Raw genomic sequence first — 15,516 nt, 5'->3', positions numbered from 1 at the left:
AGATTTTTTTAACCATCTATTATTCGCTCTGCGAGTCTATCCTACTCATGCCCTTTGCCCACAACTTTTCCTGGTGCAATAAAAACTGCTGATTTTCCTGGCTCTCCGCCACTCGTACAACATCTTGCTTAGTGTATGGAAGTATAGCAAGAGGCGGGAAGCGCCTCTTTCATCCGCCAGCAGTTCTTCTACAAGGTAATGGCCTTTTAACATCTTTAATTCTTGCTAGCTCAGCAGTTTAGCCCTCGGGGAAGGTCCGAATCCTTTTCGTGTAAACCTACGTTTCTAGAAATGTAACTTAGTGCCGGCTTATGTAAAAGTATCTTATTACTTTACCTGTAAATCGGGGATAGAGAGTCTTTACCCTCTCGAGCTCCCCTTCATCTGGAGTTGAGGTGACTACGTTTTCATAACCGATTTTCTACTCTTAATGTCTTAAAATTTTCTACTCTTAATGTCTTAATATTTTCTTATACGAGTCACCTCCCTAGCTTTGGAATAGCCCCTGTGTCAGCGGCCTAGTGCCCCTTAGGTTTTATATAAGGTTTCATGTAGGAGCACAAGCAACACCTCAATTCATATTGGTATTTTGGGCCATTTAATTAACCTTTTATTTTTCTTTTAAGGCCCTGTAGGGTGGGTACGAGATACCCCTGTTAAATTCTTGTATGTTGTGCCTCGATGGCAAGTCACTGTAAAGTCTGTTATTGCCTTTAATAGGCTTGAAAGATTGAGAGCGGGTCAGCTCCTTCTGGTATTTTGAAAGATGCCTCTAGGAGGCTTGACATTACTAGGTGGGAGCAAGTGCTCCATGTAATTAGGGGTTTTCTGCCCTTTGGTAATTTATGATTGTGAGCTGAGAGCTCAAGGATTGTGAAATTGGGGCTCGAAGCCCAGGATTTGTAAGGACCCCTTAACTTGTGCTTTCGTTTGTAAAGTTATAATTGTACCTGATTTTTTCATTGTTATTTCACCTAGCGAAAATTTGTTAAATCTTGTTGTCTATTGAAAATATAAACCTTATTTAAATTTTTAATTCATCTTTCGGACTTGTAGTTAGACCCATTCCAGCCCGCACCTTCTTTCACCTCTGCTGATCCACCAAAACACGGTAATAATAATAATAATAATAATAATAATAATAATAATAACGGATTAACGCCCAACTAACTAATTTTACGGTTTTCAGAGGTGTCGTGGTGTCAGAATGCAGACGAGTTGTAGATTATCGTCTTGCCCTTCTACGCTTCTGCAGGGAGAATTGCATAAATGGTAGGGTTACCCATGATATTCATGAAAACCTCATAGCAAAACCATCGCACGAGTTCTTAATGTTAACGCACTCAACGCGTACCCTTTCTCTTATATTTCACCTTTATTTGTAACTGCTATAGGCTAATTGATAAACATGTGGTAATATTCTGGATCCTTGTGGACAATTGTATTTATAGGCAAATTAACGAAATAAAAGAGAGAACAGTTCATAATTTGACAGTAATACAGTTCTAATTTTAGAAGTATTCCGTACTTTATTTTGCTGTGCTGTGTCCTAGTCAGCATTCCGCTCAGGGAGACGTTTAAGAAGAATGAAGCCGTAAGATTACAGAACATCAATTAAGGAACGTCATTACATCCAGTGAGCTGCCCGGAATTCATTAGATGTTCTTATTTAATGGCAGAGTTAACAGGAGAAGAAATGTAGTAAGTAACAAGGACACGTCGAAAATGAACTGCCGACTGGATAAAGGAATTAGCAACTATGAAAGAGAAATCAGTAACTATTTATGTTCGTTCTTTACTCTATTATTTCTTTTGCATTCTCATCAACGTTACTGTTAGTATAAGGTTACCAGATCGGTTAAGTAAAAAGAGTCTATTCTTCAATGACTCTGGGAATATGACCAGATGTAATACTGATGATTTGGATGGTGGCTACTTTACACGCCTAACCCCTTACTATGTAATGATTAAGAACAGAAGAAAATTAAATTTTAATTAAAAAATGGCAGGCCTGTCGTCGTCATATTAAGTATTACGAGTGTAATGGTACGTAATGGTACTAATCACAAGTAATCCCATGGTTCCAATTCCAACATCGCCCCTGTCAGTCGCCTCTTACGACAGGCATGGTATACCGTGGGTTTATTCCTTTGCGTCCCCCTACCGACAGGGGGTGTAAAATCATACAACACATTTCATGATCTGATAAAACCATTTCTTCTGCACTGATCGCGCAGTGCACTGATCTCGAGACACATTGTACAGGGTTCAAGGGGAAGGTGACCTGGGGAAATTACAGCACTCTTGACGTTCTGTTCAGTAGAGGAGTATCCAATGCCTACTGTCTTCCCAAAAATATTGACCTAAGTTTTGTGGTTTATTTTCTCCTGCACTAATTAAGATAGGAGTAACTTTTAAAGAAACTTACATCAATCTAATTTACACGTATTGATACTTATCACTGATACGTACTAATATAACATTTTCTTGTTTGTTTGCAGGTGAGTGTCCTGAGTCTCGAGGACGAGTCGTCAACGTTCGTACCTGAAAGTTACGTAAGTTTTCGAAGATTGAATTGATGATCATGATTATGAGGATGAGGATCAGGATTCTTGCTGTTTAAAGGCACCTAATATCTACGTCAAAGTCCCCTATGAACGAAATGAGTGGGAACGTAATGGCAATTTAAAATTCTAAATTCATCCACTGACAAGAAATCAAAACTTGATGATAAAGAATGAATTGATGAACATGAATTTAAAGTAATTAGCAGATCCAAGTCATAATATTAAAAGTTAATAACAATTACAATATTTGCCGGGCTGAGTGGCTCAGATGTTAGAGACGCTGGCCTTCTAACCTCAACTTGGCAGGTTCGATCCTGGCTCAATCTGGTGGTATTTGAAGGTGCTCAAATACGTCAACCTCGTATTGATAGATTTACTGGTACGTAAAGAACTCCTGCAGGACTAAATTCCGGCATCTCAGCATCTCCCAAAACCGTAAAAAGTAGTTCATGGAACGTAAAACAAAATAACATTATTATTAATTCCAATATCTGTCCTACTCGTTGGCTGAATGGTCAGCGTACTGGCCTTCGGTTCAGAGGGTCCCGGGTTCGATTCCCGGCCGATTCAGGGATTTTAAGCTTCATTGGTTAATTCCATTTTCCCGGGGCTGGGTGTTTGTGCTGTCCCAAACATCCCTGCAACTCACACACCACACGTAACACTATCCTCCACCACAATAACACGCAGTTACCTACACATGGCAGATACCGCCCACACTCATCGGAGGGTCTGCCTTACAAGGGCTGCACTCGGATAGAAATAGCCACACGAAAAAAAATCCAATATCAATCCACTGACGAGAATTAAAAAAAAGACGCTGAGCAATGATTATGAACTTACAACAATATGTGGATCCGACACGCAATGCCCCACCTTCCCAGAAACAAACAAAAAACAGTAGTATATCCTGACCAAGAGGGTGCTTCCGAATCCTGAATCGATGATGCTTGTTGTCTGAAGGGGTCCAAAATCCAGGTCAACTGCCCTCATAATGGGACTTATCGCTAGTAAAGTAGAACCATGCTATTTCTCCTGTAACGGTAGGCCCAAATAATCACAAGTAATGTAGTGTCACGGTGTTCCTCACATTGTGGTGCTACTCATAGGTAATGTATTACGCACAGGTAACCAAGACCTATTGTGTTTCTCACATAATGGAGCCACTCATAGGGAACGCAATCCCATGGTGCTCCTCACATAGTGTTACTAATCACGGGGACTCGTACAATCCCATGGTGTTCTTCACAGAGTGGGTACTAATCACACGCAACGCCCAGACCCGTGGTGTACCTCAAAACGAAGACTCATTATGTCCACAACCAAATGCTGTTAACACCCCAGTGAAGATAGTCTCATTTTTTCTGATGATGATGATGATGATGATGATTGTTGTTTAAAGGGGCCTAACATCGAGGTCATCGGCCCCTAATGGTACGAAATGAGACAAAATGGAATGACAAATTAAAAGTCCAAAACCCTCCACTGACCAGAATTCAAAGCGTGAGAACGAAGAATGAATGGATGGACATGAATTTAAAACAATCAGTGGGTGCGATCCGCAATGCTGTACATTCACACAAACTGACGTAAAAGAATAGGATTACTGACCAGGGGACTGCTGCTATAGCATAACACTGAAACGATGATGCGTGCAGTATAAAGAGGGTCCAAAATCCAAGTCATCGGCCCCTCATAACGGTACTGATCGCTAGGAAAGTAAAACCATGGTATTTGTCCTGTTGCGGTACTAATCAAAAGTAGCAGCGACTTCCGGTATTCCACACATTATTGTACTACTCAGAGGTTATGAAATTCGACATATAATACAGACCTATGGTTTTCTCACATTGCGGCGCCATTTACAGGCAACGCAAACCTATGGTGTTCATCACATAAGAGTACTAGCCACAGGGACCTTCCACTATCCCGTGGTGTTCGTCATGTAGTGGGCACTAATCACAGGCAAGGCAGAACCATGGTAGCTATCATCCCATGGTCCTGTTCATATGGTGGTACTAATCACCGATACTGCAAAAGTCGACCTCACGGTGCTCCTGTGTGCTACTAATCACAAACCTATTTGGTATCTAATATAGTGGTACTACGCGCAAGTAAAAGCGACCCATGATGTTCTCCGCGTGGTGGTAGTAATCACAAGTAGTTTCATGGTTCCAAGATAATCTTCCCTTGGTCGCCCCTTTTCGTCGCCCATCACGACAGGCAGGGGATGATGATGATGCTTGTTGTTTAAAGGGGCCTAACATCGAAGGTCATCGGCCCCTAATGGAACGAGATAAACGACATGAGAGATGATGTTAAAATTTTAAAAACATATCCACTGACTAGAGTTTAAAAAAAATGATGGAGAAAAATGAGGGTGAGATTAAAACAATCAGTGGATCTAATACGCAATGCCTTATTTTCTAATAAAATAAGAGAATCTACAGGAAAACAAAAGAATAAGGCATTGCCTGGTAGTACATAATTTACGAGAGACGTTAAAATAACACATTAAAATACGCAACACAAACTAAAATTAAGTCAATAGGATAAAAGCGAAAGTGACACAAAACACACTAGGACAAAGGACAGCATCATACACGAGAAAACAGTCCACTATCCCTCATAAAGCGGACGACGAGGTCTGCTGACTGCTCGTCATCACGCAAGATAAGGGAGATAGTACTCGGAAGGTTAAGACTACGGCGCAGATCGACCAGGTCCACACACTCCGTAAGGATGTGCACCACGGTAAGATGGTCGCCGCAGGTACACACCGGAGGGGGTTCTCCTTTCAAAAGATGCGAGTGAGTCAAGATACCGTGGCCGATCCGAAGACGACATAATACCACGGCTTCCCTCCGCGAAGCCCGAAGGGAAGTCCTCCATACCTTCGTTGTTCCTTTTATCGCTCTCAGCTTATTGGGAAGTTGAATGGCCTGCCACTCCATCTCCCAATGGGACATAACAAGATGTCGCAGCTGGGAGCGAATATCACTTACTGGAACCTTGAAAGGCAACGGGGGCAGTGTAACTGCCTCCTTGGCAGACAGGCAGGGGATACCATGGGTGTATTCTTCGTCGGCGTCCCCCACCCACAGGGGGTTGTGTGTTTGGTCCGCGAGAGGTATTTTACTTCCCTCAAGTCCGCCGGCAAGCCGGTTGGGACCCCCCTACCCGCCACCTGGGACGCGCCACGTGGGAGTATCACCTCTCCCCCTGCTACGCCAGCGTTGTAGGTTCGTGGTCATTTTTTCTCCTTGGGGTGTTCCAACCGAAACTGAACCGATGGTCGCCTCCGTTATATAGGCGGATACTACAGACGGGTACTGTAAACCCAGAGTGATGCACCCACAGGTCCACGGCATTCCTCACATAGTGGTTACTAATCACAAGAAAAGTCGACTCATCATATTCCTCAGGTGACGGTACTAATCACAGAAAATCTTATGGTTCCAATACCATCTCTTAGTCGCCCCTTTTATTCACCTCTCACGACAGACAGGGGACACCGTGGGTGTATTCTTTGTCTGCGATCCCCGACTACAGGGGTTAAAGATTTAATTACCTGTATACTTAACTTATTGCGAAATGTCTTTTCTGGAAAAATATCATGCGGTATTACGTTTCGCGAATGTTCCCTAAGTTTTTGGTAATGAGGCGGTGTTAGTAGGGAAGACATCTGATAAGTAATGGAACAGGAGAAGATTAGAGAGATGCATTCGAACTTTGGTGCTGACGCAGAATTCTACGCATAAAATTGACCGAAAAAGTAAGTAATGCGTCCACTATCAAAGTAAGTAATACCTTAAAGCACATTTCTTCCTGTGACAGCGAAAAATCCTTCAGTTCTTTGGGCATGTGAAAAGAGATAACCTGGGAAAATTAATCATAGAAAGGAACGAGGGGGAGACAGAGAGAGGTCGGTAGAACAGTTTACATCTTCAGAAAGTTTTATGACACACTGGTAACCGTTCGGGATGACGACGCTTAGGTCATGGGTTAACGACGCTCAGTAATGAGTCCAATGACTTGTGGTGGTGATAATGATTATGTTGATGATGATGATGATGATGATGAGAAGAGAATAAACGAAAAAAGTAAAGCTCTACACCCTCCATCCCGGATATACCCTGCCTGTTATAATGTTTACTACGTCCAGTGGGTATAGGGTGTCCACAAAGTAACTGTACTGTGCAGAGAAGAGAAAATTTAGGACCGGTCAGAATAATCTCTGACAAACCTCGCGAGTGCAAGGATATGCCTCTACACGGACAGAAGATCAGAGTATGGTGTGCGCTACGTTGCATGTTTTTGTTGGGCCTACTTTCTTCAACGACACCATCAATGTACAGCGTTACGGCACTGAAATTCTGGAAGCTTCCGTGGCCAAACTGAATGAGCGTGAGCTTCAAGACGGTTGGTTTGAATAATAAGTGTCCAACAATATGCAGCGTCGTGTGCAGACATGTCTGCAGTCCGCATGAGGACATTTCAAACATAACTTGTAGATAAAACTACACTGCCCTTAAGTGCCACTTCAAATTTTAAATATTGCAGACAATATTTACGACCCTCTCAGAAGTTACATAAATATCTGGGTTATGCCCCCACGACAATCAGGAAAAGCTGACAGTGACCGAAGCATTGGTACTCTAGATAATGACGCAGAATGAAATGTGAATTATAAACCCATTAAATGAAAATGAAAATCCACAGCCTGTTTCCATTCATTCGACCGGATCATCAATGGGATGAATGAAGCCCACATCTGCCGGCGAGGATAGGAATTATGCCGGTTACTAAAGCCTGTCGCACTCCTCTGGGGCATTGCGTAATGTCTGACAGTTGAAATGAAGTGAAATGAAATGGCGTATGGCTTTTAGTGCCGGGAGATCCCAGGACGGGTTCGGCTCGTCAGGTGCATGTCTTTCTATTTGACTCCCGCAGGCGACCTGCACGTCGTGATGAGGATGAAATGATGATGAAGACAACACATACACCCACAGCCCGTGCCAGGGAAATAAACCAATGATGGTTAAAATTACCAACCCTGCCGGGAATCGAACCCGGGACCCCTGTGACCAAAGGCCAACACGCTAACCATTTAGCCATGGAGCCGGACGTTGACATGAAGTGATATTGGATAGTGTTGCTCGAATGAAATATGACAGGGGAAACCAGAGTCGGAGATAAACATAAACCTGTCCCGCCTCCGCTTTGTCCAGCATATATCTCACATGGAGTGACCGGGATTTGAACCACGGTACCCAGCGATCAGAGGTCGGTGAGCTTCCGTTTAAGCCACGGATGCTCTCTAAACCCATAAAATATGTATCCTAAACCTACACAATACTAAATATACACAATCACGGAATATACATATGATGTCGATGATAATGAAAATGGCTGAAATAATAAACTACAGTGAAGCTTGCATCCGGGAGATAGTAGGTTCGAATCCCACTATCGGCAGCCCTGAAAATGGTTTTCCGTGGTTTTCCATTTTCACACCAGGCAAATGCTGGGGCTGTACCTTAATTAAGGCCACGGCCGCTTCCTTCCAACTCCTAGACCTTCCCTATCCCATCGTCGCCATAAGACCTATCTGTGTCGGTGCGACGTAAAGCCACTAGCAAAAATAAAATGAAAATAAAATAAAACTACAGCAGTTGTAAAATATTGATGAGCACGTTTAACACTCCCAACAACGCAACCGTAGCCTCCAAGCGCTTTAAATAGAACAGCGTCCTTATTCTCTACGCAGCCTGTTAAAGGAACGACGACTTTTCACGAAATATGACGGATGATAACGAAATGAGTAGCCCATTCATACGTGAAGGCAACTACAGCCTAGAACATTGAAAAGCCGAATTTTGTCGAATGCTGTTAGAGTTAGAAGAAAATACATATGATACTTATTGTAGAAACTTTAATTACAAAGCCACATGGTGCACATAAGTCTTCGATAGGTAAAATGGTTTATCTGTTATTTTAGTTGATATACGACAAAACATTCCCATATTTGACACATGCCCCTACTAGTTCCAAAGAGTGAAATATGAATACAAGTTGTTTTACGTCGCACCGACACAGATCTTCTGGCGACGATGAGACAGGAAAATGGCAAAGAGTGGGAAGGAAGCGGCCGTAGCCTTAACGTATCTTTCCTGTTGTAAAATGGAAAACTACGGAAAAACCATCTTCAGGACTGCCAACAGTGGAGTTCATACCCACTATCTCCGGAATACTGGTTACTAGCCGTACTTAAGCGACTGCAGCTGTCGACCTCGATGTGAAGAACATCATATTCAAAAGTATCTCTTGCGCGACTCGAGATTTCAGTCTATGTTCTCACCAAATTTCCGCTCGATCTGTCCAATGGTTTTCGAGCCTATCCGGAACAAACAAACAGATACCATGCCATTTTTATCAATAGCATAGATTGTTATTATTATGTCGCTCGTACAGCTGGCTGACAGCTAATTTATTATTTGAAACACTAGTGCCAGAAGGGCTCAGTTAACTAGATATCGAGGAAATGCGGACACAACCAAGATGGATGAACAGGTGGAATGGAGTGGAATTGTTTGGCATTGTTTGCGCGTACTCCGAGGAGCTAACAAGTTACATTGCTGCCTGTAACGAAATTGATTCAAACTACTGCCAGCTTAACTAATGAGGGCGCTAACTTCCTCAACTATGCTGCTCACAACAGTCAGGTGAGATTAATGTTTAGATACTGTGGCATCTTCAGGAATGTTGATGATGCGGGGAGCAGTTGTAGCTTCACTTAACGATTATGATTATTCTAACTCTAAAGTAGTATGCAGCGTATGCCGTATAGGAAAACCAGTACGTGAATTCGTATAGTGCACTAGCATCTGGCAAAATCACATCGGAAAACTAGTACTCTCTCTAAGGTAGAAGGACAGCAGACGGTGTGCCGCTGTTTTCATGATGATGACGATGATGATCATGATGGTTGTTTGAAGATGCCTAACAGATGGGACGAAATGTATTGATAATTAAAATATTAAAACTTATCATCTGACAAGAATTTAAAACAAATGATGATTAAAATTGTACCGGGAGGTACACCTCAACCCCGTGCATGTAAACGATGATGATCATGGTAATGATGATGCTTGTTGTTTAAAGGTTCCTAACATCGGGGTCATCGGCCCCTAATGGTACGAAATGAAATGACAAGAAAAGTTCAAAAAGTCCACTGACCAAAATAAAAAAGTCTTGAAGTATGAATGGATGGACATGACCCGAAAAACAAGAATCAAACAAACAAAAACAGTGCATTAGACCCAAAAAAGATCATAAATAATAGTGTTACTGACCAAGGGACCACTTATAAAGCAGAACCCTGAATCGAGGATGCTTGATGTCTAAAGGAGTCCAAAATCCAGGTCTAAGGCCCCTCAGAATGGTACATGTCGCGAGTAAAGTAGAACCATGGTATTTGTCATGTTGGGGTACTAATCAAAAGTAGCGAAGACTCACGGTGTTCCACACAAGATGGTACTACTCACACGTATTGTACTTCGTAAAGGTAACGCAAACCTATGGTGTTTCTCACACAATGGCGCCACTCATAGCCAACGCAAACCGATAAGTTTCCTCACCTAGGTGTACTAACCACAGGGACTCGTACTATCCCGTGATGTTCCTCACATATGGGGTACTGATCGCAGGCAACGCAGACTCACGGTCTCGCTCATACAGTGGTACAACTCACAGGCAACTCCCAGACCCGCGGTGTTGCTCACATAGGCACGACGCACTGGTACTGGAAACCCACAGGAGAACCAACGCTTTGCTGCTACCAATGACAAACCTATTTCGAACCTAATATAGTGGTACTACTCGCAAGTACAGGCAACCCATGGTGTTCCCCGCGTGATGGTACGAATCGAAAGTAGTTTCATGGTTCTAAATCAATCATCCCTTGGTCGCCCCTTTTGTCGCCTCTCAAGAATGGCAGGGGATACCGTGGGTGTATTATTCGTTTGTGTCCCCCGCCCACAGGGGGTAAAGAGAGAGAATAACGAAGAAGAAAGAAGGAATCTGTCACTTCGAAAGATAAAGTAACGGACGAAGGCAAGGGCCACGAAGGGCGTGAAAATGAAAGACTCCCTAGGCCTCGAATGCTCTAATACCGTCGGGGTCGGAAAAGAACAAGAGTTGATCAAGAGAGGTCGGATAGGATAGACTAAAGTGAGGAGCCTGGCACAAGTAAGTGGAAGCAATGCCAAGATTCAGCTAAGGGCCCCGTGGTCGCCAATCCACTCTCGCAAGTTGAAAGCTCCTTGGGCCCCTTTTAGTCGCCTCTTACGACAGGCAGGGGATACCGCGGGCGTATTCTACATGTGCGTCCCCCACCCGCAGGGGTAGTGTGTTTGGTCCGCGAGAGGTATTTTATTTCCCTCAAGTCCGCCGGCAAGCCGGTTAGGACCCCCCTATCCGCCACCTAGGACGCGCCTCTCCCCCTGCTACGCCAGCGTAGCAGGTTCGTGGAAACGCAATATTCAATGAACTAACAAGTACACTTTCATTACATTCGTTCAATGTATTCACCCGCAAAGTGTATTTTGCGAAATGTAGAGAAGTCGTTGGAGACTGTTGGCAAGGCGTTCTCTGTTGATGACAGCGATGAAGCGCCCTACTGCGCGGAGTACGGATGCCACGTCAGGAAATCGGCGACCTCGGAGGGGTTCCTTCAACTTCGGAAGCAGATCAAAGTAGTCATGTCTGGTGAGTATGGTGGGTGTTCTGAGATCTCCTAATGCCATCGTTGTAATAAGATGATGATGATGCTTGTTGTTTAAACGGGCCTAACAGCTAGGTCATCGGTTCTTAATGGTACGAGGTGCATCGAAATGGAAACTAAAACTTCAAAATATATCCACTGACTAGAGTCTAAGGCGAATGGTGATGATCAGTGGATCCAATTCACAATGTCTTATTTACTGGGGTGATACGTATTATAATCCGCTTCTGTGGTGTAGTGGTTAGTGTGATTAACTGCCACCCCCGGAGGCCAGGGTTCGATTCCCGGCTCTGTCACGAAATTTGAAAAGTAATACGAGGGCTGGAATGGGGTCCACTCAGCCTCGGGAGGTCAACTGAGTAGAGGTTTGTTCGATTCCCACCTCAGCCATCCTGGAAGTGGTTTTCCGTGATTTCCCCCTTCTCCTCCAGGCAAATGCCGGGATGGTACCTAACTTAAGGCCACGGCCGCTTCCTTCCCTCTTCCTTGTCTATCACTTCAAATCTTCATATCCCCCCCTCGCAAGGCCCATGTTCAGCATAGCAGGTGAGGCCACCTGGGGGAGGTACTAGTCATCCTCCCCAGTTGTACCCCAGACCCAGAGTTTGAAGCTCCAGGACACTCTCCTTGAGGTGGTAGAGGTGGGATCCCTCGCTGAGTCCGAGGGAAATACCCACCCTTGAGGGTAAACAGATAAAGAAGAAATGGAAGATACGTACTATCACAAGGGGTCCAATATACAGTACTTTTCACCGGCCCCTCACAATAGTACCTATCACTGGTAAAGCAGAACCATGGTGTTCCTATAATGGTGCTAACCGCCGGTAACGAACACTCATTGTGTTTCTCGCATGGTGGTACTAATCACAGGAAATGTAGACCAACGGTATATCACACACAATGGCACCACTCACAGGTAAAACAACCTATGGTGTTTCGCACATAAGGGTTCTAATCGCAAGCAACGCAGAGCCGTTCTGTTCCTTACATAATGGGTCTAATCTTGGCCGCTGGTGTTCCCATGGTGTTTCTCACTTAGTGGCACTAATCACAGGCAACGTCGGCCCATGGTGTTTCTCATAAAGTGGTACAACTCATAGATAACGCAGACCCATTCCGTCACAGTGGAACCGTAGTCTTTCGCGCATAATGGTACTGTTCCTATGAAACGAAGACCCATGTTTCTTCTCGCAAGTTGGTACCAGTCGGAAGTAACGTCGATCCATGGTGCACCGCACGTAATGGTACTAATGGTTCTAATATAATCATCCCTTGGTCGCCCCTTCTAGTCGCCTCTTACCGCAGGCAGGGGATACCGTGGGTGTATTCTTCCTCTGCGTCCCACACCCACAGGGGGTGTTGCAATAAGAGCTCGACATTGTTTGCAACATGACAACGTAGACGTTTGCGTCGTATAGCAGGACGCAGGTGTCGCTCCATAAATCAGCAATGGTAGTGACTGCTGACGGTTTTTCCCTCAGGCACACCATGCGTAAAAGAAACAGCCTCGAAGTCATACGCCACAATCAGCATAAGCTTTACCTGACTGGGTTCCTATCCAGATTTCTGTGCATGTCGTGAACCTGGATGAAGATTGACGCTTTAATTCAGGTTCGTAGGCCCGTGCCCGCGTCTCATAAATGGTAACGATACGCTGCAGAAATGCGTCTCCTTCGTTCCTGTACCTAAAATGACAGCCAGTACATACCGGTGCCATTTCTGTACGCGGGTGAGTTGATATGGAACCCAACAGGACACAATTTTTTTTTTTTTTTTGCTAGTTGCTTTACGTCGCACCGACACAGATAGGTCTTATGGCGACGATGGGACGGGAAAGGGCTGGGAGCGGGAAGGAAGCGGCCGTGGCCTTAATTAAGGTACAGCTCCAGCATTTGCCTGGTGTGAAAATGGGAAACCACGGAAAACCATTTTCAGGGCTGCCGACAGTGGGGTTCGAACCTACTATCTCCCGAATACTGGATACTGGCCGCACTTAAGCGACTGCAGCTATCGAGCTCGGTGGACACAATTTTCCTCGTGTTCAAACATATCTTCATTATGTGCCATACCGATTGATGACTGAGACCAGCCTCTACGGATAATATCCGGAGAGTCCATCGATGGTCTTCGGGATCGAGACCACTCACGATGTAAATCTGATCGTGTAGAATCGACGGTCAGCCTGTGTGGTGCAAATCCGCAGTCCCATTCCGACCCTCACGAAATGCTTCGACCCATCGTGCAAACCGACATATACAGTAATGTATTCTCGCCACATGCTTCACGTAATCCTCGATAACATTCTGATGCATTTTGCCACGGGCAATTTACATTTTAATCCACCAACTATGATCACATTGTGCAAACATGCTGTAGAGCAGTGAAAACGACGCTCTTCACTTCAACGCCACACAGCAACAACACGCCCAACTGGATGCCCGTAAATTACACACTACACATCGACAATCGACCGCTCATATCTTACTTGCGCATGTCCGATCTCCTACGACCGGGAGAGTTGGCCGTGTGGTTAGAGGTGTGCAGCTGTGAGCTCGCATCCGCTTTATAGTGCGTTCGAGCCCCACTGTCGGCAGCCTTGAAGATGATTTTCCGTGATTTCCCATTTTCACACCAAGCAAATGCTGTGGCTGTATCTTAATTAAGGCCACGGCCGCATCCTTCTCACTCCTAGGCCATTCCTATCTCAATGTCGCCATTAGACCTATCTGTGTCGGCGCGACGTAAAACAAATTGGAAAAAAAAATAATTGTTACGGAGTTATCCGTGGTAGTTAGAGGTGAAAGAAGGTGCTGGGATGAATAGGTCTCAATCTACGAAATTATGGTTAATTTAAAATTTAACAAGGTTATATTTCCTTTTCAAGATCAATAAATAACAAATATAACAGGTACACAGTAGCCTAGCAACCAATCAAGAATGTACAATTACGGTAGTTACAGGATTTGGGCTCTGAGACCCAGACACAGAATTCTTGAGCAATTAGCCCAACTTTACTCGAATATACAAGATTCAACAAAAGGGGGAGAAAACCCCTATCATACCCGAGGGCACTTACTCCCAATTACACAGTAAAGCCTCCTCGAGGCACACACAAACAATTTTTGTTTTGGAAGAGCAACCCGCTCTCAAAGTTCCAGCCTATCAAAGGCCACACCAAACTCAACTTTCACGCTGACCTCCAAACACATGAAAACAGGGGTAAAAATATCCAACCTACTGAGGCCTATTAAAGAAACAGGACAATTACATGGCCTCCAAAATACCAACTTGAGAGGAGACGAAACCGCACTCCAAATACGCCTTATTAAAACCTACTTGTCACTAGGCCGCTAATGCAAGGGCTAATCCCATACTAAAGAGGTGACTTATATAAGAAAACGATTTACATTATATTAGAAGGGAAGAAATGGTAGTGAAAATAAGTTCACCTCAAAGCAATATGAGTGGGAGCTCGAGAGGGTTAAGCACTCTCTATCCCCATATGTAGTTACAGAGGCAAAATTTAAATCAAGAGACTTATATTTTAGAGGAAAGTTACATGGTAGAAGGTTTAGAACCCGCCCCGAGGGTTAAACTGCTGAGCTGGCAAGGAAATAAGTTATAAGACGGCCATTACCTGGTGGTTGAACTACTGCCCGAAGAAAGAGGCGCTTCCCGCCCCTTGCTACATAATTTACACACTGATAGATGTTACTGAAGTGGCGCAGAGACCCGAAAATCAGCAGTTTATATACCCTCGCGGAACATTCTAGACCTTTCAGGAATGATAACACCCGCCCACAATCATTTTATTGGACGGCCAAAAGATTACATGTCAAAATTGAAGAAGAAAACCAGGATTGGTGGAAAATTAATTATAAAAATAACTCATTGGTCGAATTCAAAACTGGCGGGAAGTGAAGGGTTATACAGCCAACCTAAACAATGACTGAAAGAAACTTAACAAAGAACAAACTTATAAACACAAAATTTCTCCAAAAACACAGTTCTTTCACTTCGCACTAGGGTGCATAATTGTAGTCCTTCAGTAGTGCCATCTAGAAGAGAATGTTCACACTTCTTGCTACAGACAAAACAAAAATACATCGAAAACGACACCGTTCAGAACACTTCAAAATTTAAAAGTAGTGACATCTTCTGAAA

Source organism: Anabrus simplex, chromosome 4 (assembly GCF_040414725.1).
Source record: "Anabrus simplex isolate iqAnaSimp1 chromosome 4, ASM4041472v1, whole genome shotgun sequence".
Classification (NCBI taxonomy): domain Eukaryota; kingdom Metazoa; phylum Arthropoda; class Insecta; order Orthoptera; family Tettigoniidae; genus Anabrus; species Anabrus simplex.
Note: the sequence above shows the minus strand (reverse complement) of the source record.